This window comes from Vulpes lagopus, chromosome 2, assembly GCF_018345385.1.
Source record: "Vulpes lagopus strain Blue_001 chromosome 2, ASM1834538v1, whole genome shotgun sequence".
Classification (NCBI taxonomy): domain Eukaryota; kingdom Metazoa; phylum Chordata; class Mammalia; order Carnivora; family Canidae; genus Vulpes; species Vulpes lagopus.
Window position 1 is genome coordinate 121,535,222 of NC_054825.1, and position 26,054 is coordinate 121,561,275.

Sequence of the window (26,054 nt, forward strand, 5' to 3'; positions counted from 1 at the left end):
CATGTCAGACTCGATCCCGGGACCCGAGGGTCATGCCCTGAGCTCTGAAGGCAGATGCTCAACCGCTGAGCCACCCGGGTGACCCTCCAGATAGTATTTAAAAGTCTCACTGTGGGGATCCCTGGGTGGCGCAGCGGTTTGGCGCCTGCCTTTGGCCCAGGGCGCGATCCTGGAGACCCGGAATTGAGACCCACGTCGGGCTCCCGGTGCATGGAGCCTGCTTCTCTCTCTGCCTGTGTCTCTGCCTCTCTCTCCCTCTCTGTGACTATCATAAATAAATAAAAATTAAAAAATAAAATAAAATAAAAGTCTCACTGCAACTCTGCAAGGTTCATTTTATGAACAAAGAAGCTAAGGTTCAGAGAGTTCCAGCAAACTTCCCAAGGACATACCCGCAACAAGGAGGTAAAGAGGGGCAGCGTGAAAGCAAGTTGATGAAATGTCAGGGCATTACTGATCTTTGGAGCATTTACAGAGCTTGCACATGGGTATAGTAGGGGAAAAAAAAACCAAACAGGAGTCCAGCCTTTGTGAAGTTCATGATCTAAAAGAGGATATGGAGTAAAAATAAAGGGGGAAAGAAGTAAAAGCAAAAATAAAGGAAAAAGAGCAAGTTATATCTGTGATGAGAATGAAAAAAAAGACACATATATATGACATTTGTAAAACTGTACATTTAAAAAGGGTCTGAGATTATTGGGAACACTTTCCAGGTGTAGAGTCGAGAAGACATCCTGAAGTCGATTCTTCTCTTGGAGTAGTTCTGAAGACAGGAGTGATAAGGTCAGAATAAAGAGCAGTTATTCTTGGGTTCAGCTCTCAAACTTGTGAATCCTTATTAATTGTGGGTTGTGTTCTTTGTTGTTTTTTTGTTTGTTCATGACACTCGAATTTGCTCCATGTCCTTGGAGGTGAAGTCTCAGCTACAGCTGTATGCATAGGTGACGGAGACCTAGATAAAATGTTTTGAGGGTTTATACACCCAAATATTCCAGGTTATCTATCCCATAGAACCATAAGAACAGCAAGAGCCAGGAATCTCCTCGTACTAAATAAATGAAGGTTTATTTGCTGGGGGGCTGAGCATCCCACCTGGGACCTTGGATATATCACTGCATTTAATCTTAACACAACCCCGTAAGATGTGCATTAATCAGTATTCCCTCAGGACATCGAGCTTAGGCAGGTTGTGCAAATTCACCAGAGAGTAATACTTTTTTTTTTTTAGAAAAAGATTTCATTTATGTATTCCTGAGAGACCCAGAGAGAGAGGCAGAGACACAGGGAGGGAGAAGCGGACTGGATCCCAAGACCCCGGGGTCATGACCTGAGCCCAAGGCAGACGCCCAGCTGCTGAGCTACCCAGGCGCCCCAGCCAAGGTAATTCTCACTTAAATTCGATTTATAAATTTCAAAGAATTTTTGGGTTATGCCTCCACCAGAGAGTGTAGTAACCTGGGTTAGGTCGCAGAGCTGCTAAGCGGCAGACACTGGACTCGAACCCAGAGTCCATTGCCCATTAGCCCATTGCCTTTCTCCTGCAATGGCAGCACCGCTTTATAGCAAATAATGTATTATGCCACCAGTCTGCCATTGGCGTTCAGAATACATCATCTCCAAGAACTTCTGTTAAAAATCAAGCATGTTATTTAGGAAGAACCGTATGAACATCAAATAACACATAAAGATGTCTGTTTTTATACCTACTTACAACTTGCTGTAAAAAGAAGAATCTAAAATGCTTTTTTTCAAATATTTTACATGAACGATTTTAGAGACACACGCAAAGATCCAAATGATTATTGAGCATCAACACCTGTGTTTTTTTGCGTGTCGAAGAGAGATCTGTACTTTATCGACACAAACAGAACACAGTGGATGCATAGAGGTAAGAAATCTGTTCGAATGCAGCCTAATATCTTAGGCTGTCAGTGTTTATACAGTCCCAATCTTTCCAGTACTCTCTAAGCTGCAAACTTCTGTGAACCCAAGTGGGGGAAGAGTGGCCCCAAGGAAAGGGCCCTAGGATGGTCATCAGTGGGTGTGGAGTGAACAGGGCAAGTGTATGACGGAGTCACTGCACCGCTCTGGACCCCGGGGTCCCCGTGTGTAACAGGAGGACCCCAGAAGACCTCTAAGATCCCCATCATGCTGAGGAATATTTCTTAATCTGAATTTAACATTTGGATATTTGTTTTATTCAGCAGAAGATCCAGAATTTTTTAAGACCAGTCCAGACTGAGACACAGGTGACGCATTTTCCATTACTCTTTATTATGTTTGATGTCTTATGGAAATTTTTGATGTTTTATGGAATTTTTTTCCATAGGTTCCCAGGAACCTAAGACCTGGGCACATCACATAAAACCAATTTCTGGCAGGGGCAAAAACAAAACAATCAAAACCCACAATAGGAAAAAAAAAAAGAGGAAGTTAACACTGTCTGGGGCCATCATAGCAGAACCCAGAGAATATATTCTTTAAAAAAAAAATTTGGGGGGGGGGGACACTTGGGTGGCTCAGAGGTTAAGTGCCTGCCTTTGGCCCAGGGCGTGATCCTGGAGTTCCAGGATCGAGTCCCACATCAGGCTCCTTGCATGGAGCCTGCTTCTCCCTCTGCCTGTGTCTCTGCCTCTGTGTGTGTGTGTGTGTGTGTGTGTGTGTGTGTGTGTGCATCTCATGAATAATTAAATAACATCTTTAAATTTTTTAAATGTATTCTTTAATTGAGACATTCTAGGCACTTCCTAAAAAGATGGGACGCTTCACGAATTTGCGTGTCATCCTTGCACAGGGGAGACGCTCATCCTGTATTGCTCCAGTTGTAGTACGTGCGCTGCAGAGGCAGGTACCCATGGACCTTATTTTTTTTTAAGATTTTATTTACTTATTAATGAGAGACAGACAGACAGACAGACAGACAGAGACAGAGAGGCAGAACACAGGCAGAGGGAGAAGCAGGCTCCCTGCAGGGAGCCCGACATGGGACCCGATCCCAGGACTCCAGGATCACACCCTGGGCTGAAGGCAGGCGCTAAACCACTGAGCCACCCAGGGATCCCAGGCACCCCACCCATGGCCCTTAAACGGGGATTCACAGATGGGGACAGAACATAGGGACAGAGGGAGCCCAGGCTTTGTTTCCAGAGCACCCACCTCCTGTGCGCTCCCCCTAAGGCGGGCAGGACAGGATGCACAGTGTCAGGGACTCTGCCGCTGTTGGTGGACAAAGTCATCAGGTGCTGTGCAAACAGGGAAAGGCTGGTGGACAGACAGAGCCACTGGTCCGGGGACAGGTCGTCAGACTCCGGCCCGAGGACAGCCGCACGGGTCCCCGATGAGAGGTGGCGCTCTTCCCCAGGAGATCACCACGGCCACCTGAGGGCTGGGCCCAGGCCTGCCCCTCCTGCCCCTCCTGCCACTCGGCTACTTGCCTCTGATGGGCGGCAGATGTTCCGCATTAATGAGGGCGGGATGCATCCCTCGGATGGCAAACTCCATTCAGCAGGAAGAGAAGAAGAAAGGGTGAAAAGGAGAAGAAGGAAGAAGGCAGAGGGTGGGGGGGAGGGAGAGAAATCCCTAGAACCTTCTGGTGTTTCGAGAAATGGTTGTACTCTCCTGGGGGCCGCCCTTAAAGCTAATTTGAACCGTTGGCTTCTGAAGGAGTGTGAGCAAGAGGTGCGCTGAGCTTTTGATTCTGCAGGTAGAAGCAGTTGGGTTTTTCGGACCTGTAGGCCGCCGCTTTGGGCTTCCGTGCATCAGCTTCCTACGGGGCTCTAGAGGAGAAGGCCAAATTCGTGGAGACTTTCAAAGGTACGAATGGTTTCTTAGTTAAAAAAAAAAAAAAATCTGGGAGTACTGTAAACAGAAATTAAAAACTTAGGATTTAATAAGCTGTGGTTCAACATCAACACAGAACTCCCAGAAAACAAGGCACAAGGATTTGGTCCCCTGGTTTGAACGGATGATTTTACAGGATGGGTCTTTTTATACCTTTCAAGTAATGAATCCCTTTGTGGTCACGAAAGAAGGCTTGGAATTTTTTCCCTTGGCCTTGGATCCAAATTGGCTGCCGCTCTGTTGGCTTCCCAGGCCCAGTCGACTATCCAGCCAATGTATCAGAGTCCCCAGCTTGTGCTTGAATTCCTCCATAGATGGAGAACTCACTGTCTCTCCTGACGGCCCGCCTTGGACGGTGCTTCTTATTAGATCATTCCACTTCTATTAAAATGAAATTTGCTTCCTGAAGTCATTTTTTTTTAATTCATAAAATAAAACAATACTTCAAAGAGCATTTTGGACCATCTGCCGCATGTCAGGCCCTGTGAGGCCTTAGGAATAAAACCATAGGAAAATTATATATAGTTTAGCTGATCTTGTGGGATGTTTAGTCCCGTTTGACGGATCTCAATTTTTTGCATCCTAATATTCCTAAGAAATGGGTCATGCTCCTATGGACAGCAGTGGCGCTCAATACAATCAGCCCCTGGTGAAGTCGGTATGTGGTTGATGTCCTAGCAAGTGAGTATCCCTACAGACTGGTAATCCTCAGCATCTCAGCAGAGAAAGGGGTCCCTAAACGACTCGACTTACCATCACACCCTCATTGAAGAATTGCTGCTCTGAGGGTTTTATATCTGTGGAAGTCCAGTCCCGCTTCAGCAGGAGGTCAGATCAAATATCTGAAGAAAACTGTCCTCTTCCCTCCCACCGTGATCACTTCTTCCGGCTAAACATGCCACAGAATTCAAACTATGATTATCGCATTCCTGAAGGAAGCGATGGGCTCAAAAAACGCAGTCGGTGGCAGCTGCAAAGGCATCCACACGTGTGCAAAGTGCAACTGGACCCATCAGGCCAAACCAACAGCTGAGGAAGAAGAGAGGTGACATGCAGGGGGAGGCCTGAGCTTCGGGTCGTGCCCCGCAGATGCGATCTTCCCCAGAGAGCATCGTCTCCAGTGACCAACCGAGAGCACGGGGAACACGGATAGAGACGGAGAGGTGGAGGTGCTTAATGCCCCACCTTCTCGCCTGCCTTGGTTCTAAGGCACAACCGATTGTTCCTCGAGGGGGGTTAGAAAGCAGGTAGGGGAAAGCATGTCCTGTACCGTGGCAAAGTTAGGATTTAGAGGCAGAGAAACAGAGAAAGACAGAGGTGGGGGGGCGGGGAGGAAGAGGAAAGAAAGACAAGCTAAGATAAAAATCGTTCCAGCTTATATAGCTGGAATGTTTATAATGTAAAGAGACAGCTGCATTAAAGGATTAGACCCCACTGCCTGATTAACATCATTTGATCTTTTGCTATTGAAAAGACCCTGTGTATTTTCAAAGGCAGTGGGCTTCTTAAATAAAACCAGGAGTCTGGGCTAGCAGAGAGCTGTTAAAAAAAACAACTCACTTTTAGTTTAGCCATCTTTTTTTGTCCTACCTGCCTCATAATGTTCGGTTTCCTGCTTTTGTATTATTGGGGGGTTGCACCTAAGTCTGAAAATTGGGGCTCTGGGAATTTCGATATGGCAAAAAATAAGCATGAAAAAAATCACGATGACTTAAATTGGTCAGATCAGATTCCCCCCCCCCCCCCCCCCATGAATATCATCCTGGGGAGCTTCTTTTCGGTTTTGTTCTGAGTTTATTTTTTGTTTTTTATCCTTTTCTTTTCCATGGCCAACAATCACCACACAATTTCAGCGAGAGAGATTAGCACATCATTATACCATACCATTTTCGTGTTATACTTTTTATCTTGTTAATCTGCGTTTTTTGTTTTTTTTGGGGGGGGGTGCGTTTCTTTTTTCTTTCTTTCTTTCTTTTCTTTTCTTTTTTCTTTCTTTCTTTTTTTTTTTTTTTTGCAAGTTTCAAGTGAGATCAGAACTCTTACGGAATTAGAGACTGATCATCAGGAAGCCAAAATTTTCCATTAGCCAACATGCGGCACAACGTTGGTGGGAGGATTCGGAGCATCTCCACATCCACGCTGTCATCCCAGGGTGGCCGGGCAAAGAGGTGGGAGGGCCTCTGGTCATTTGAGAGGACCAAGCAGTCGTCATAACTGGTTCAGTCTCTGTGGCCCATTCAGCTCTTGGCATTGCTGCCAAGCCAGCCAACAAAGGAGCATTGTAATCCTGACAGTTTCCCAGCATTGACTGGACAGGCGCAGACCACCAACCAGCTCCCTACGCTTCTACTGTTCACAAGTGAGACCATGAATGGAAAAAAGTCAGTGGCAAAAATCCCACATCCTGCTGAAGTTGGTGTGTAGATGCTTTTCTAGCAAATGAGTCTCCCTCCAGGCTGGTAATCCTCATACCTGTTTCCTTTTTCTTTTGTGTTTGTTTGTTTATAAATATAGAGTTAGCTTGAATGATAATGGATAATCTTCATTGAGGCCTACCAAAAAATTAGGTTTTGAAAAAATAAGCATAGGGCATGCAATAATACGGAAAGTGGGAAGTGTAACAAAAGTGAAATGTCATAAATGTAAAAAGGATAAATTGAGATGAGCTTCCGAGTTAAGAAGTTAGCGGTAGAAGCCACAATGATTCTTAAGAAATTGAATTTGAGGGTGTAAGAATATAGTTTTCAGGTATAAAATGGAATTGTTTTAACTCAAGTTCAAATTGTGACTATGCACCATACAGTCTGCCCTTTCTGTACACCAGGCCAAGGACATCTCCAGCTCTGATAAAAAAAAAAAAAAAAAAAAAAAAAAAAAAAGAATAAAATGTTTAAATGCAGTGTAAATTCAAAGATATTATCATGTATTTACCACTGATTGTAAGTCAGGAAGTATTTTTAACAATCAGATAAAATGATCTTTTCATACATTCAATGGTAAATGTGGCAAAATTTTACTTGTTTAAATCACCTTTTCAAAAATGAGTACGGATTCCAGCAATGGGATGCCACGTTTACTTACCAGTTATCATGATATTCAAAGAAATGACAGTGCACCATGCTGGTGGTGGAGGTGAAATGAAAATTCGGTGTTTAAGCTGAACCCACAGTTTTAGAAAGCAACGTAGTCGAACCATCGTAGTACATCTGTCCCTTAGATTCAGTTATCCTACCTTTTACAATATATTTATGTGTCTATTTATTATATACATATATGCATAATATAACATTGAAGGCAAAATAAGAAAATAAAGGCAGTTTTATTCATCAACCGAAAAAAAAAAAAAAGCAAAACAAACAACTGGAAGACACAAAGCCTGCAAGCAAAATGAGAACAATCGAGTTATTTTGTAAGTGAATTGCTATCCCAAAGACCCTTTACAAGATAAGATACTATGTAGCTATTAAAATGGATTGTGTCTAAGGATTCTTTTTTTTTTTTAAGATTTTATTTCTTTATTCATGATAGAGAGAAAGAGAGGCAGAGCAAGAAGCAGGCTCCAGGCAGGGAGCCCAATGTGGGACTCGATCCCAGGACTCCAGGATCACACCCTGGGCCAAAGGCAGGTGCTAAACCACTGAGCCACCCAGGGATCCCATGTCTGAGGATTCTTAATACTGTGGGAGAATGCTTATAGGAATGTTAGATGCTGTGATTGAATAATTAATTGGTAATGATCTTAGTGTGCAAAAGTGCAATGAAACACTGTTGGTCATTGTCTTGGTCGGCAGGATTATGGTTGATTTTTCATTGTGACATTTCCATATTTTGAAAATCACTGCCAAAGAACATAGACCATCTTTTGTAATCATTTAAAATCATATTTAAAAAAACCAAAACACCTTTCTGCTACTGTAAAAAGACTCTCCAAACCTCTAAATGTCCATCTCCTTTATCCCTACAGATTATTTTACTAAAACATGATACAAATGACTCGATACTTTGACATGTTACCAGGAAGTCCTGCCCAGACAAATTTGGGTGCTGAGTAGACTGACTTTGCCTTCCTTTATTTTCTTCTTGAACCACCCCTAAAAATGTACAATAGGTTAAGCAACATAACCTGGGGTTATTCTTCTCCTGCTACCCCAGGATTGCCTCTGGGCTTGTTTGAGATGGCTTATCGTGGAGAGAATGCTGAATCCCACACTGTGATAAAAAATCCAGCATGCTGGAACCTGTGCACTGGGAAATAGCTGCCTTTACGGACGGCGGAGCCACAAGATGCCCCTCATGGACGGTCTCACCAGATGTCACATGTTTGAAAACATGATGACGATCAGAGTGCTTTTGCTTTTATAACCCAGCCTTTTTTCAATTGTGTCTCATTGATAATATGCAAGTATTTTTCTACTAAACTCCAACAACTAAACTGGGTCTCACATGCAATCATTTGTTCAACTAGCAATTTTCAAACATTTGAAATGCTTGGGTTCTACAAAGCTATTTAGCCCAGTGGGTAAGAGCATGAGCTTTGGAGTCACATCCAGTCTGACAGCACTAGCCTCAGGCCGAGGCAAGGGGTGGAATGGTCCCTGGGGATCTGTACCAGGCTCCGCACTGAGGAGTGTGCAGGGTCAAGGGGCACATTCTCCTGGAGCTCGCGCTCTTTGCGTCCATCCTGCAGTTTAGGCCATCATCCAGGTACCAGGGACCCTAGAATTTTCTGCCCAACAGCTCAAGCCTAATTCCATCCTGCTCAGGCTACTTGCCAGGTCTGTTTCTCTGAAAGTGCTTTATAATGCACGGGAATCGCTTGGAGGCTCCGAGAGGGCCAAAGGATACACTTTTTGGGGGGTGAGGATGGAGCCTGGCTGTACAGACAGGCACAGAGTCATTGTGAAAATGGAAAATGTTCAACACAGTCCCTACCACGCAGCGGATGCTTAGCAAATGTCATTTCTGACATACTTCCTTAGTATCTTATTATGTGGCATTTCTGCTTGGGATGGGGGGAGAAAGCAACCATGAGAATACAAGCTTCTATAGGGGAACAACATTTTTATTTTATTTTATTTTATTTTATTTTATTTTATTTTATTTTATTATTTTTATTTTTATTTTTATTTTTTTAAGACAGGGAATACTTTATTCAAACCCATCAGAGAAATGGACAGCTTGGGTCTGTAACAAAGCGTTGTGTTTTAAAGCATAGGTCAGTAATTGTATATGAGAGTATACACTGCTACATACAAATTAACTGATCAGAGCACAACTTTTCAATGTTCAAAACAGAATAAGCTAGGGGAACACCATTTTAATTTTTGATATCCAAAATGGAATTCTTTCTTTCTTTCTTTCTTTCTTTCTTTCTTTCTTTCTTTCTTTCTTTCTTTCTTTTCTTTCTTTTTCTCTCTCTTTCTTTCTTTCTTTCTTTCTTTCTTTCTTTCTTTCTTTCTTTCTTCTTTCTTTCTTCTTTTTTTATCAGTTACTTGGCTGTTGTCCTGGCCCACTTCCAAAACTCTGTATTCAAGCTAATTACATTCCTCCCCCACTGGATAAATTATTCTTCACGTCCCCCATAAAAACCATCATGTTATACTTGTGAAACAAAATAGCTTCTGTGTCCTACCACACAGGCAAAAAATGGTTGGATTTCAGTCCATACTGTATTTCTCTGTGTGACTCATCTGGGGGCTGCACTAGGATTTATTACGGTGAGATGTGAGTTCAGTTCGATGAGGCGTCCGGATAACGACGGATTCCCTGCTCCACGGAGCACTGTCACAGATGCGCTCCTGGTGACTTAATATGCGCCAGTTTTTGAAAGCATTATTTGGGTTGAGACGAAGCGGCTGTGAGCTATTGAGCCTACCTCTAAGTCCTTACTCTTCAATTTGATTTTTTTGATGCCAGAGGCCTGAGCATTTTGGGGAAACGGCTTACCAAGTGTTCTACTTTCATCCTGAATAATTAAGAGACATGGTTTTTTAAGATAAAGCTGTTGAAATCGGAGACAAAACCACTGAGGATCCTTAGGAAGTCACCCTCCTCTTTTCCTTTGCTCTGAGCTCAGCACCACTTAGGTCCAAAATCCTTTCTTTGTTGTTTGCTTTAGGAACGTGAGCTTCATCTCTTGAGATCACGGATGGGAGCGGCTCAGTCACGGTGGCACATTTTCACGAGGGCCCAGCGGCGGGGGACTCAAGGCAGCAGGGCTGAGAGCACAAGGGGCTCCCCTTTGAGGAACATCCCTGGAAACTCCATCCCTTCTGAAGCCAGGTGTGTCCCCTCTACCCCCCACCACGAATTCAGCACCTGCAGTGTGTCACTTTGCTTTAACAAGACCTTTTGTCGATGACTTAAAGAAGTCTGCAGAGGATTTTCCCATTTAAGATTTCCCATCTTAGGGGGGAGAAAAGTGCAGAGCAGAAATAGCACTCAGCGTTTGTTTTGCAGAGAAGCGGTGGCCGGGCTCCCCCAGGGACAGCACCCTGGGCATCTCCCAAGGACGGCCGGAGCTCTGAGCTGCATCTGCAGACATCGGTGCTTTATCTTCATTTGCGCATCCATTAGCAACACACTTCCCAAGGTGTCAGAAAAGTCTAAGGGGGGTTATTTCTCGGGACTGAAAACACTTCACAATTTTTGCATCCAACGTAGTGGCAGCGACTGTCTTGACGTTAAGCCATGTCAGCTTGACAAGTGTGTTTACAGGGACCCTCTGCCTACGGATAGTGGGGGGCCTGTACTTGGTCTTCGGGCTTAAAGCAGGAGACAGCTCTCAGGAAGAGAGCCTTCCTGCGGGGTCCTGGGGGGAGGGGACCCTAATGTTATGGATCGGGAGTTGGGCCTGAAGATGTGATGGTGCAGCCCCGGGGTGGGGCGGGGACCACTGTGCTTCTCCGGCCCCTGAGGACCTGCTGAATTAGTGTCCCCGCTTAGGGCCGAGGTTAGCCGGCTCCGTGACCGTCCCTGTCCAGGCTTTACTCTCTACACGTCCAGTCTGAAATGTGGTCTGAAATGTGAATAAAATCTTTTAAAAAAATAAAAAATAATAAAAGTCTTAAAGTTACTTAAAAAAGAAGCCACCACTTCTCTAACAACTCACTGCAAAACAAAGGCAATCACTTTAAGACTTTTAAAAAAAAGTCTTAAAGTCTCTTTGGAAAGATTGGCAGTGGAAATAATTTACATTAGATTATCATCCCAGTTATTGGCATTATTTTGCATGCCAGATACAGCCATTTCTCCATACTGGACTCAAATTGGTGACTCCAGAATAGAATTCTTTTTTTTTTCTTTTTTTTAGGATTTATTTATTTATTCATGAGAGATGAGAGAGAGAGAGAGAGGCAGAGGTAGAAGCAGGCTCCATGCAGGGAGCCCGACGTGGGACTCGATCCCAGAACCCCAGGATCACGTCCTGAGCCAAAGGCAGATGCTCAACCACTGAGCTCCCCAGGGGTCCCGAGAATTCTTTACTATGGTCCCAGAGTATTGGTCGTCTACGCAATGATGTTCCACACAGTTTGGAAATGCTGTACCTTACTTCGCAAGGTATGTCTCCCCACAGATGATAGACCATAGACATGGAAGGAAAGTTTCTGTGTTCGGATTCTCTGGCAGATTGATGTGCTTGGCACATGGGAGGTATTCAATCCACTTCATGCTTTACCAAGTAGAGAAGGAATTGGGGTGCTTGGTAAACCAATCAGCAATCCACTTGAATGACCAGTGAATTAGGATCCAGTTCAAAGAACACCTGCTAATTTTGTGGAACTACAGGAGCAACACGTGTGGCAGGAGAATGCTAGATCCTAGAAAAGTGAAGTCCGAGCCGGTGTGAACACCGTTTGTAACCATGGATGAGACCTGTCGAAGTTAGACCCCAGTCTGGGACGCGTGGATTGATCACTTACTAGCCATGTGCTTTGGAATAAGTTTCTTAGCTCTTTAAACTCTGTGCCTAAATTTCCTAATCAGCAGAATGAGGATGATCATAGGCTTCATCGTGCTGTGGCGAAGATTTATTACCGCAGTGTGCACAGAACGCTTAGCCTAATACTGGGAACAAAATAAATACTTCAGAAATAGAAACTTATTTTTGTTTTTTGCAAGACTTTATATATTTATTTGAGAGAGAGAGTGTGTGTGTGTGCTCGAGGGGAGGGGGAAGGAGAGGGAGAAGCAGACTCCCCGCTGAGCAAGGAGCCCACCGTGGGACTCGATCCCAGAACCCTGAGATCATGACCAGAGCCAAAGTCAGACATTCAACTGACCTGAGCCACCGGGTGCCCTGAACGTTATTTTCGTTAAGAAACTCATATCACATTCTGTTATACCTCATAAGAAGGAATATGAATAGATTGTATATACGTTCCCTTTCTAAAAAATAAAAAATAAAAAATAAAAAAAGAACCTGAAGGATAACTTATATATTGTGTTTTTAGCCTTTGTTCAGGCCTTCAAGGAAGAGCAGCAGGAATTCGAAATTTCATTTAATTTCATGAGTTTCGCTGTTCTGGGATGCTTCAGGAAGAGAGGGAGAATAATCGTCTCTTCTGAGCAAGCATCTCTTTTTGCTTCCCATAGTTCTCTCAGGACCACGACTGTCACTGTTTGGGTTCCAAACTCTCATTTTTAATGGTGGCATCCCTTATCCCACGACCTATCAGTCTCTGTGATCTCCTGGCAGATCCTTCCTTTCTGCTTGCATATCCACACCTGGGTGTTTAGATCACTTACGTTGACCTGTGCAGTGGTGCCTGCTGCCTGCGGGTGCGGCCGGGAGCCCTCCTCTCCCCAGCTCCTGTTCCCGAGAGCCGGAGCGGGAGGAGTCGGAGTGGAACTATAGCATGAGGGTATGTGCTAAACCCAGCTCAGGAGATGCCCTGGGCCTTCTTGCCCTCACAGCTGCTTGCTCTCACCTCTCTGTGCTTCCCTTCTCAGACTCCTCTTGCCTCACCATGAGGTCACTAGGCCACCGAGGGTTGAGGATTATGGGACTTCTTGGCCCTCCCTTTTTTCTTCTTGGCCCTTTTTTGATTTAAGCTCTGTCCTGACCCCAGTCAGGCAGACAGAGTTCTTCACACCATCCATTCATCAGGCTTCAAGCAGGAGACATTACTTGTTAAGAGTCAAGACTCCAAAGTATTAGAGGACGTGCTTTTGCTGGGCTTGGTCCCATGCACATAATTTCCCTCGGGAATGGCCCAGTGCTGTGGTCAAAAATAGTACTTGAGGATTCTGGTTCCCGGCTCAGTCATCCCCTTCAAACTCATCCAGTCTCCAAATAGATTTTCTGTCTTCATTTGGCTCTTTCCTCAACTTCCCAGTCTAGTTTATCATCATTTCTTAAACATGACTTTCAGCTTACTATTTGCTTGCTCAAAAGTGTTTGATACCTGCCACTGATTAAGGGTAGAGACCAGATATCAGATATGTGATTCACATGGCATTCAAGGTATTTCTGGATCTGACTCCAGTTTAGCCTCCTGACTAATCTCAAAATGTTGTCTGACCTTCCCCTCCTTGTCCTTGTAAATAGCTGGCGTGACTCCCAACTATCTTATACCACCACCACTGCCACCCCTGCCGAAGCAAACCCACAGAGTGGAACATTGTAAATTAAGGGTATGGACCCTCCTGGAGCAAGGCTGCCTGGGTTCAAATACCAGCTCTGCCGCCAACTCACTGTGCAAGCTTTATTATTTATTTTATTTCTTTAAAATATTTTATTTATTTATTTGTGAGAGACAGAGAAAAGCAGAGACACAGGCAGAGGGAGAAGCAGGCTCCATGCAGGGAGCCTGACATGGGACTCGATCCCATGTCTCCAGGATCATACCCTGGGCCAAAGGAGGCACTAAACCACTGAGCCACCAGGGCTGCCCACAAACTTTAAACATATTACTGAACTTTGTACCTTAGGTTCCTCATCTGCCAAACGCGGAAATAACAGTGCCTACCTCTGAGGGTAATTCACAGGATCAAATTAATTTAATGAATATAAAGTCCTCTAAATCATGCCTGTTGTACATAAGAGCCCCACAGTTGTTAGATATAGCTAGACTCAACTTAAAAGCTCACACCCTCAGGACACCTGGGTGGCTCAGTGGTTGAGCATCTGCCTTTGGCTCAGGCTGTGATCCCGGGATCCCAGATCACGTCCTGTATTGGGCTCCTTGCATGGAGCCTGCTTCTCCCTCTGCCTGTGTCTCTGTCTCTCTCTGTGTGTCTCTCATGAACAAATAAATAAAATCTTAAAAAAAAAAAAAAAGAGCTCACACACTCTTTGCAGGATAATTCTTTCCTACTTGGTTCTATGTTCTTTATGAGGCACTTATTAGATCCTGCCTTATGGTAATAGTCAATTTAATCAGTTTTACTAAATATCGAACACACAATAGAGTATTTCTGGTGTATTTGAGAGGTGTAATGATGAACAGCAACACAAACGTCTGTATCCATGACCAAGCTCCAGAGACAGAATTGCCCACCTTTTAGGGAGGTGCGTGGCTCTTCCTTCTGAATCTCATCCATTTTCAACCCTGTCCCCATCTGTTATTTCCCTTCAGACATTTTTTTTCTTGAAATAATAGTAATTATCAATGCTGGTGATTCAGTATAAAGTTTCAAGTTTCTTTTTTTCAGAAAGCCTTTCTTGATTTATATATTTTAGCATTTGTCCTATCCCATTATTTGTTTTTTCCCCCCCTTGGGGGTTTCTATCTGCCTGTCTTCCATATCTGTTTCATGTTCATGAGTCTTTTTTTATCCTATCATTTATTTTTGAATTTTAAAATACCTTTTTAAATCTAATTCCCATAAAAATACCTTTTATAATGGTTTTATTGAAAGATAGTTCATATACCATATAATTCATCTGTTTAAAGTGTACAATTCAATGTTTTTAAAAATATATCTATGGAGTTGTGCCATCGTCATCAATATCAATCTGGGAATCTTTCATCACCCAAAAAAGAAACCCTATACACAATAGCAGTCACCTCCCAATTTCCTTTCCCTTCCCCCATTTTCCTTAAGCACCCCAACCCACCCAGCCCCTAGGCAACCACTAATCTACTCTCTGTTTCTATAGATTTGCTTATTATGGACATATCAGATAAATGGAATCATAAAATATATGTGTTTTGACACTAGCTTCTTTCACTTAGCATAATATTTCCAAGTTTTTCCATGTTATAATGTGTATCAGTTATTCATTTGTTTTTATTGCTGAATAATATTCCATTGTATGGATATACCACCTTTATTGATCCATTCATTCAGCAATCAATGAACATTTGAGTTGACTCCATTTTGGTCTACTATGCATAATGTTGCTACGAACATTTGTGTAGTAGTTTTTGTATAGTCATGTAGTTTCATTATTCTGGGCTGTATACCCAGGAGTAGAATTGCTGGGCCATATGGTAAATCTGTAAAACCTTTTGAGAAGTTGCCCAACTGTATTCCAAAGTAGCTGCACCATTTTACATCCCCACCAGCAGTGTATGAGGATTCCAATTTCCCCACGTCTTCATTTACACTTGTATTATTTTTGTGATTATAACAATCCTTGTAGGTTATAAAGTGATATGTCACTGTGGCTTTGCTTTTCATTTCCCTGATTGCTAATGATGTTGAGCATCTTTTCATGTTTTTTTTTCTATTCGTCTGTCTTCTTTAGAAAAATGCATATTCAGATCTTTTGCCCATTTTTTAATTGTTTGTCTTTTTGTGTTGAGTTGGAAAATTCTTTTTATATTCTAGATAGAAGCCCCTTATCAGACATATGATTTACAAATTAACTTTTACTCTGAGTCATCATTTCACTTTCTTTTCTTTTTTTTTTTTTTTCATTTCACTTTCTTGATCGTGTCCTTTGAGGCACAAAAAGTTTTGATTTTGATGAAGTTGAATTTATGTTTTTCTTCTGAAATTTGTGCTTTTAGCATCATATCTAAGAAACCATTGCCTAATCCAGGGTCTTCAAGATTTATGCCTTTGTTTTCTTCTAGGAATTTTATATTAGCTCTTACATATAAATCTCTGATCAATTTTGAGTAAATTTTCATATATGGGGTGAGGGAGGGGTTCAATTTTATTCTTTTGCAGTGTAAATATCTAGTTATCCCAACATCACTTGTTGAAAAACCTTTTATTTCCCCCACTGAATTATCTTTGCACCTGATCGAAAATCAATTGACTGAATGGGAGGGTTTATTTCTGGACTCTTTATTCTATTGCTCTGTATGATTGCTGTATTTGATTATATATTCTTATACTGTTTTCATATAGTTTTCTGGAAAGTTCTGAATCAAGAAAGTATGAGTCCTCCACATTTGTTCTTTTCAAGGTTTTTATTTTTTTTTATTTTATTTATTGTTTCCATTCTGGTCTCCTTGAATTTCCATATAGATATTAGAATCAGCTTGTTAATTTCTGCAAAGAAGAAGGTTTTGATTTTGTATTCTGTGATTTCTTTCATCAATGTTTTGTAGTTTTCAGAGCATATTATTTGGATTTCTTTTGTTAAATTTATTCCTAAGTATTTAATTCTTTTAATGCTATTGTAATTACAGTTGTTTTCTTAATTTCATTTCATACTGTCCCTTGCAAATGTATAGAAACGCTAGTGATTTTTGTGTATTGATTTATATCCTACAACCTTGGTGAATTTGTTTTTTAATTCTAATGGTTTTAAAATGGATTCCTTGCGATGTTCTCTATATAAGATCATGCCATCTGCAAATTGAAGTAGTGCATTTCCCTTTTTTTTTTTTAAAGATTTTATTTATTTATTCATGAGAGACACAGAGTGAGCGAGAGGGAGGCAGAGACATAGGCAGAGGGAGAAGCAGGCTCCATGCAGGGAGCCTGATGTGGGACTCGATCCCCGGTCTCCAGGGTCAGGCCCTGGGCCAAAGGCAGCGCTAAACCACTGAGCCACCCAGGCTGCCTGAGGTAGTGCATTTCCAATTTGGATGCCTTTTAATTCATCTTTTTTTCCTACTTGCCATGGCTAGACTCTGCAGCACAATCTTAAATAGAATTGGTGAGAGCAGAAATCGCAGAAATCCTCTTGTTTCTTATTTTATTTTATTTATATTTTTTAAGATTTTATTTATTTATTCATGAAAGACAGAGAGAGAGAGAGAGAGAGAGAGAGAGAGAGAGAAAGGCAGAGACACAGGCAGAGGGAGAAGCAGGCTCCATGAAGGGAGCCTGATGTGGGACTTGATCCCGGGACTCCAGGATCACGCCCTGGGCTGAAGGGAGGCGCTAAACCACTGAGCCACCCAGGGATCCCCTTGTTTCTCATTTTAGAGGAAAACCATTCAGTATTTCACCATTGAGTATGATCTCAGCTGTGAGTTTTCTTTTTTCTTTTTTGTAAGATATTATTTATTTATTCATGAGAGACACAAAGAGAGAAGCAGAGACACAGGCAGAGGGAGAAGCAGACTCCCTGTGGGGAGCCCGATGCAGGACTTGATCCCAGGACCCTGGGATCACGACCTGAACCAAAGGCAGATGCTCAACCACTGAGCCACCCAGGCACCCACCTTTTTTTTTAAGATTTTATTCATTCATTCATTCATTCATTCATTCATTCATGAGTTTTCATAGATGCCCTTCATCAGATTGAGGAAGTTTTCTTCTATTCCTCGTTTGGTGAGTTATCTGATTCGTCGAAGACATTATCTGTTGTGTTTACTTGCTCCTGCATTCCTCCTAGCTTAGTCTTAAATTATATCATTTTTATTTTACTTCTCATTCTGTAACAATTTTTGTCACCTTTCTTTTCAAATTTTCCTTTTTTCCAATCACTTCATTTTTGAGTTTTCCCTAATTCTAATTTGTCATTCTTTTCTATCATTGTATTCATTTTGTTTATATCACTTCTAAATATATATATATATATATATATATATATATATATATATTTTTTTTTTTTACCTTTTTGTGGGCATGTCTCTGACAATTTTTACTGTTCGTAGGGATCTTATTTTGCTCCCTTCTCTCTCTCTCTCTCTCTCTCTCTCTCTCATTGCATAACTTTGTATGGGACTCAACTCTGCTATTTCTGATGTGAATTTTTAAGGGAAACAAATTTTCGAGTATTTTTAGAGTGGCAGTAGTAATTTTGGGAACATTTTCTAATTTTGTGATTCTTGTGCTTCTGTTCTTAGACCACTCGGCCAATCACCCCTTCCCTCTTCTGTTCTTTACATGGTACTTATCTGGACCTTCTCTTTTTTCCTTTCTGTTGTCCCTGCCTGTTCAAATGAGATTTTACCCCAATAATTTCTTCTCGTTGTGAAGCTTTGTCCTGAAAGAGTCCTTTGGTGGAACCCCCCAGGGTAAGCCGCTCTCTCAGGTGGCTGTGGGGCCTTCGTTGCAAGGGTTCTTCATTCTCAGGGTGGCCAGACACCTTGCTGACTTTCCTTCCTCCTGCACAAATGATGGTCCTATGTGGGTCTTACGGCTATGGGAGCTGTGGCTCCTCATATTTTGTGGCTTGTGGGGCCTGTCTTGTTACCTAGTTTGCTGCACATGTTGTCCATGAGTTTTCGGGTTTTGTTATCAGAGTTGCCCTACAAGTTCTTTATGAGAGGATTCAAGAAGATTTAAATACCCTGCCTTCACAACTGCCATTTTCACAGAATCATTGTGAACCTCTTACTATCCTTTCTGTTTTGAGGCAGGTTATAAAAGAAGCAAATAAGTAACACCTAACATTCTTCAGATACTTTATCAGCTTCTATGTTACACATAAGTAAATATATACAGATATACCCTCATCAAAAAAGAAATCTGGTTCTGCTTCTGCAGTTCCTAAGAGGATGCTTGCTTATTAATTAGCTCTTTAAAGACAGTATTTTGGTTTTTGCTCCTCCCTATTTCTAGGAAGGACAGCACTGTCAGTATTTCCAAAGATGAGACTTTGATATGATCTCAAACCAGAGAGGCATGTTTCATTTCTTGTCTATTCCTTCACTCAACTGCTTTTCCTCACCCATGTGACCTTGGGCCTATCCTCATTGGAAGTAGAGAATGGTGGGGTGGGGTCATGCTGTCAATATCCTCAGGGACCACTTGTCAGTCTTCTCTTTAAAAAAAAAAAAAAAAGATTTTATTTATTTATTCATGGGCGGGGGGCAGAGACACAGGCAGAGGGAGAAGCAGGTTCCCCTCAGGAAGCCCGATGTGGGACTTGATCCAGGGACCCCGGGATCACACCCTGAGCCAAAGGACGACGCTCAACCGCTGAGCCACCCAGGTGTCCCTTGCCAGTCTTTTCTAGGAGACTTGATAATCTTAATATCACAAATACAGACATATATGTGAATTTTGCTATCAGCTCCAGTGTTTCTTTCAATGGGTGTATCCCAACTGAGTAGTGTACTTTGGCAATACTGTGTGAATGTCAAGCAAGAATTAACCTTTGTGCTTCTAGAGCCTATTATGCATACTTTGAGAAATGATGATTCCACACTTCTAGAATAGTCCTTTTGCATTCACTGAGTCCATATTTTTCCATTATTCTCTCACATAAAAAGTCATTCTCAATAATTTTATTTGTATAATGTATTTTTTCTACCTCTAAGTTAGCATGCCATTTTTCCCTGTGATTTTAGTCTGTTTCCATCTGACCACATTCTCAAATTACCACGATCGCATGGAATTCAGAGCATATCCTCAAAGGCAGTAAAAAAAACGGTTTTGGCCCTGAGGTATTGATATCCAGGCCTTACATTCAAATAATCATGCTACTGATGAAGTTAGTAAACAATGCTGAATCAGAAGTGTTCAATTTTCTAAATCTAGCATGTATATTTACAATTTAATGCTACACTCTTTTATGAAACCCTTTGATGGAATAGTTGCAATACAATTGTAAAGTTGCTTCTGGAACCTGTGTAGATAGTGCCATGCTAAGCATGGAAGTGTTACTGGTCAATACTGTTGAAGGAGGGAAAGACCAAAGAAGGAAAGCGAGACAGGCACGTAGGAACAAAGGAGGGAAGGAGCTCTGGTATGTAGATGGGTGCTAAGTGATGATATCCTGAAGTCCTTGCAAAATGCCCTTAGGGATCCCTGGGTGGCTCAGTGGTTTAGCGCCTGCCTTTGGCCCAGGGTGTGATCCTGGAGTCCCAGGATCAAGTCCCACATCAGGATTCCTGCATGGAGCCTGCTTCTCCCTCTGCCTGTGTCTCTGCCTCTTTCTCTCTCTCTGTATCTCTCATGAATAAATAAATAAAATCTTAAAAAAATACCCCTAAAAATTAATAGCTTATTTTTTAGGTGGTGCCTGGGTGGCTCAGTCAGCTAAGTGTCTGCCTTTGGTTCAGGTCATGACGTCAGGGTCCTAGGATAGAGCCTCCCCGACCCCGCCCTGCATCGGGCTCTCTGCTTCTCCCTCTCCCTCTGCCTGCTACTCTCCTGCTTGTGCTCCCTCTCTCTGTCAAATAAATAAATAAAATCTTTTAAAAAAATAGCTTCTCTTTTATTCCTTTGAAGGAAAATGCTAAATGAAGGTAGCAATATTTCATTTAAGCAAACCGCTGAAGAACCCTTATGCTATACAAACAAGTGCAAAATCAGCAAATACCCTCTGCTATGGGGAAAAACTGAGAAAACCAGATTTTTTCAAAAGAAAAACTGAAGGGTTAAAATTGTGCTTTTATAGACTATCATGGTTTTAGATTAAAAGTAAGAATCGGTGAAAATATTTTATGAAGTTTACCATTTCCTTTTAAGTGGATTATGCAGATGTTCTTAAAGCTAACACATCTTCCATTAAAAAAAAAAAAAACTTTCCTGGGATTCTTTTATTTTACAGCTCATCTTTGAAGCCGAATTAAGCTGTAATTGCTGTGTCACACGGAACTCTTTTCCTGTCAACAAACATTAAATCAAAAGATAAGATTTTTATTTTCAATGACTTTTGTTTATTAGGATTGTACAAATATAGTCAAACCTCATTGTGTAATGGTTTATTCTCACATGGATTCGGATACCCTGGTGACCAAAGAAGAGTTTTATTTGATAAATTGATTTCATAAGTCAGAAAGTTTGTTTCTTCCTGTTCCCAATGAGCATTACCTTACGGTTCTGCTATAAATATATGTGAGTCTGTCTTTGGGTTTTTCAAAATGAAGAGTTTAAATATAAACGCTGTAGATTTTCAAGTATTATGTAATTTATTGCCCAATTCTCTTTCCGCTTGACTTAATAATTGTTGAGCATTCAGTACTATTTAGCAAACCAAATATTCAGCTGTATGTGCTTCCTTGTCCCATGTGGCCATTCTACAAGTATTTTAGACGATCTTAAATATGATAGGTGGCCAATACCTGGGTTTCCCGTGCAGGTGCACACATCTCCACTGTGTAAATGTGTTTACTGTGTTTACTGGTTTGTCTCTTGCCTCCTTGAGGCTAGTGACCAATGTGCCATTTCTAAGTCCCAAATGCCTAGGACTGTTCCTGGCAGAGAGGAGACATTCGATTAATATTTGTTGAGTGAAATAAAATTTAAACTTTATGGAGGACACTAGACCTTTCTTCAGTCATGACCTTGAGTCTCATTATTTTGTGCATTATGAATAGTATTCTCTCTTTCCTGAACACTAAAACACCATGAACATTGAAGACACTAAATTATAGTAAAAATCTAGAGATAAAAGAAAACATCTCCTGACTGTTGGTGGACATATTGTGTGATGGTCTTTGTACAAGGTACTCTTTGTAACCTGGCATGCAGCATTTTTCATCAGTGCATCTTACATACTGATAAGTCACTGCAATGACATCAGGAGGATAATAGGGTGGAAGGATGACTCAGCAGGGAAACACAGACATTGCTATGGAAGGTATCGATCCCATGACTCTGGAGAATGTCACAAATGGTGAAATTGTTGCTTTTGTCAGGCAGAGTTCACAATGGTTTAATAATATGTTAGACTTGGAATTATTGTATTCCCTGTGGTCATAAAATGGGTTGATCAAATTCATATCTTTATTTCCTGAATATTTTTTTTGTTAGGTTATATCTAAGAGTATAACTATGGTATTTTTAAAGCCCGTATCACTGTCATTTTCATTTTGAAACTTGGTTTTAAATGCTTGAAGAATGAGAAATAATTCGAGTATGACGGCTTTAACAAACATAGTTGCCTATGACTATGATGGGTTTGTTGTGCAATATGGCCATGTTCTGCCCAAATATCAAAACAATGATCTGGTTAGTTTTATCTGGCCATTGGCCCAGAGAAACAGATCGGACTTCTAATTTTTCTATGACTTGATATTTTTCAATGATACTTTACCAATTCTATGAAATTGTTCTCTTCCCAGAAGTATTGAAATATGTGATACATTTCAATGCAGAAATTCTATCTTAGGGAATTTCCTATACAGATACAAAGGTGCCTCTGTAGAAAGGCTCATGGTCAAGGAAGTCTCCTGGAACATTGCTTGTGGTCAGAGCAGACTGCAAATATGACTGTCCATCTGCAGGGCTGTGTTTGTACAAAATATGGTACATCCTCACTATAGAGCAAAATATTTATAGACAAAATTAAAGCAAAAATTGACATATTGTATATATCCTTCTTTTTCTTTTTAATAAAGTATCTTGGACATTCCTTCAGGTTAATACATACAGTCATTTATTATTCTTTAGCATGGATGTACCATAGTTTATTACTATATGAAGATGAGATTAAAAGGAGAGAAGAGAATGAGGATTATTATTTTTTCTTTTATATCTCTTTGATTTGTTATAATGAGCATGTATCACTTTTGTTGTTAAGAATATAAAATTTGAAATATGATAGTCAATGTTTTTTCAAGAAAGCTTGTTTAAAGGCAAAGATTTTGGGCAGCCTGGGTGGCTCAGTGGTTTAACGTCTCCTTCAGCCTAGGACATGATCCTGGAGTCCAGGGATCGAGTCCCATGTCCGGTTCCCTGCATGGAACCTGCTTCTCCCTCTGCCTGTGTTTCTGCCTCTCTCTTTCTGTGTCTCTCATCAATAAGTAAATAAAATATTTAAAAAGAAAAAAAAAAGACAAAGATTTTTAGAACTAGCTCTCTGAATATAATGAGTATTCAAGATGTTTAAATAATTTGATGACAATTTTAGGATGTGATCTTTGTTTTTGGACTTAGATCCCCCCAAAATCCCCAAGACTGATGTCATGGATCTTACAACATACCTCTTCTTCTATGGTTTTATGGTTTCAGGTTTTGCATTCAAGTCATTCCATCCATTCAGAGTTAATTTTTGTGTATGGTATGAGATAGTGATCTAGTTTCATTTTTTTTTCCAGTGGCCCTCCAGTCTTCCCAACACCATTTACTGAAGAGACTATTCTTCCTCCATTGAATATTCTTGGCACTTTTTTCATAAATTAATTGGCCACCCATGGGTGTGTTAATTTTGGGTTCTCTATTCTCTTCCATTGGCTTATATGTTCTGTTTTTAAGGCAATACCATACTGTTTTGATTACTATAGCTTTGTAATACAGTTTGAAATCAGGGAGCATGATGACTCCAGTTTTGTTCTTTCTTAAGATTACTTGCTTTTTAGGGCATTTTGTGGTTCCATACATATTTTAGGATTATCTGTTTTATTTCTGTGAAAAATGCCGTTGTAATTTTCTTAGGGATTGCATTGAATCTGTAGGTTGCTTTGGATAATATGGACATTTTAACAATAATAATTCTTCCAATCCATAGGCAAGGAATATCTTTCCATTTATTTGTGTCTTTGGTTTCTTTCATCAACATCTTAAGGTTTTCAGTATATAGGTCTTTCACTTCCTTGGTTAAATTTATTCCTAGGTGTTTTATTCTTTTTTATGCAGTTATAAATGGAATTGTTTTCTTAATTTCTCTGTCTGATAGTTTGTTGTTAATATATATAAATTCAACAGTTTTTTGTATGTTGCTTTTGTGCTCTACAACTTTACTGAATTTGTTTATTAGCGCAAATAGGTTTTGGTGGAGTTTTTAGGATTTTCCATATATAGAATCATGTTGTCCACAAACAATGACAGTCTTATTTCTGCCTTTCCAATTTGGATGTTTTATTTCTTTTTCTTGCCTAATTGCACTAGCTAGTATTTTCAATACTATGTTGAATAAAAGTGGTGAGAGTGAGTATCCTTTTTACTATGGAAAACTGTTTGGAAGTTTTTCAAAAAATTAAAAATAGAGCTCCAGTATGATCTAGCAATTCTAATTTGGTGTCCTATTTATTCAATGAAAACGAAAACAGTAATTTGAAAAGATATACACACTCCTGTGTTCATTGCAGGACTATTTACAATAGTATATGGAAACAATCAGTGTTCCTTGATAGATGAATGGTTAGAGAAGATGTGATATATGTAATGGAATTCTACTCAGCCATAAAAAAAGAGTGAAATCTTGCCATTTGCAGCAACTTGGATGGACTTGGAAGGTGTTATGCTAAGTGAAATAAGCTAGACAGAGAAGGTGATATGATCTCACTTACATGTGGAATCTAAAAAACAAACGAACAAAACAAAAGAACACTCATGGATATGATAACAGAGTAGTGGTCACCCAGAGGGATGAGGTTGGGCGGTGGGTGAAATGGATAAAAAGGTAACAGACTCCCAGTTGTGAAGTGAGTAGGTCATGGGGATGTGGTGTGTAGCATGGTGACTGTAGTCAACAGTATAGTAGTGCATATTTAAAGTTTGCAAAAGAATAAATCTTGAACAGTTTCATCACAAGAAGAAAAACATTTCTTTTAACTTTTTAAGGTGTTGGATGGTGACTAGATTTATTGTGGTGATCATTTCATAGTGTATATGAGAGTCGAATCACTACATTGTACACCTGAAACTAATATAATGTTGTCAATTATACCTCAATAAAAAATTAACATGTAACTACAAACTAATGAATGAATACGTATTTGTTTTTAGTTTTCACAAACTAAATACAAAGTAGTTTCTAAAAATAACAAAACAAAACAAAACAAAAAAACCCAGTTCCATAAGGCTTTTAGGTAAATGCAATAGTACTGCAACAAACACGTTTCCAGGATTAAGGAAAATAATAATTGGGATATTTAAGTCCTGGCATTTTTTTAAGTCAGTCCCAAAACTTTATGGTCACATTTATTATGTACTTGTGTATATGGATGTATGTAGAGAGTGGTCTTTCTATAAGTGAATTGAGCAGCAGAAAAAGGAGAATGAATCCAGGAATGGCACATTGACCAAAACACCCACCATTGAACAGCTAAAAATCATTCTAATTTACGTTATTCTCTTCTAGTCTTTATTCATTACATTAATACGTCTTTTTCGCTGTCATTTATTACTTTGGGTAGACAGTCTTGTGATTTTTCACTATTCAGATGTCACTTAAAAAATCATATTGGCATACTTTCCCTTATCATGCTGCCCTTGTGAGACAAGCATTTTAAGTGTTACAAGGAGGTGCTGTTACTATTACAAAGGTTATTATAGGAAGGATAAAAGTACTTCGTTGGGAACAGTAGCCCCATACATGAGGAAAAAATGTAGCACAGTTCCAGAAGCATTGTAACAAGAGTGGAGGGTACATAAATGATCTCAGGTTACCAGATTAGTGCAGATAATAGAAGGCAGCATGTGAACCCTAGTTCCCTCTATGGTTATAAAGTGGGAAATATAGAGGAATCTGCAGCATGGTGTACTAGGAGCAGGACAGGGTGCAAACGTATCCTGTGACCTGGTTATCTGCAGAACACTGGGATTGGGTCCAGCTACTTTGATCCTCTAGAGAAGCAAGACGGCTTCCTCATGTAAGGCTAATTTGGTGGAGTTCATAGAGAGTACAGAGTTGGGCCCTAAAGCAGGCTGCCCAGGTGACCTCAGTGCAGGGCACCCAAGGGCTTGGGCGCCTGCCATTGTCCTAATCAGAAATCCTTGATATTGCTCGTATAGTGTTGTTTCTTCCCGAGATGCCGTTTTGTCACTCATCCCCAGAACAATGCTAAGGCTAACAATACTAATAATAGTAAAATATACTGTGTTCTGATAATTTAGGGGGTTCTGTTGCTGATTCTGATATCAGCAGTAGTAATACGCAGCAGGATATATGCAGTAGTAATCCTCTGTCCCTCCCAGCAGATGGTACTGTGGTTGGAAATCCTTACAGCCTTCCAGTGGAGCCA

The 26,054-nt window shown here is 40.7% G+C and overlaps 1 long non-coding RNA gene and 1 other non-coding gene across 6 annotated transcripts in view; one reads left to right on the forward strand and one right to left on the reverse strand.

Moving 5' to 3' along the window:
* Positions 1–2,749: 2,749 nt before the first annotated feature.
* LOC121485973 lies at positions 2,750–2,852 on the reverse strand. The gene has a single exon (XR_005986465.1). It is a non-coding gene; the product is annotated as a U6 spliceosomal RNA (small nuclear RNA).
* A 736-nt stretch (positions 2,853–3,588) lies between these two features.
* LOC121485156 overlaps positions 3,589–26,054 on the forward strand; it is a 151,625-nt gene continuing 129,159 nt past the window's right edge. For 4 of the 5 annotated variants that reach the window (XR_005986219.1, XR_005986218.1, XR_005986216.1 and 1 more), the window contains exons 1-3: positions 5,888–6,299; positions 9,959–10,122; positions 11,153–11,400. This is a non-coding gene — a long non-coding RNA (uncharacterized LOC121485156). Of the gene's footprint in view, positions 3,814–5,887; positions 6,300–9,958; positions 10,123–11,152; positions 11,401–26,054 lie in introns of those variants that run through there. The other variant, XR_005986220.1, reaches the window with a different exon arrangement.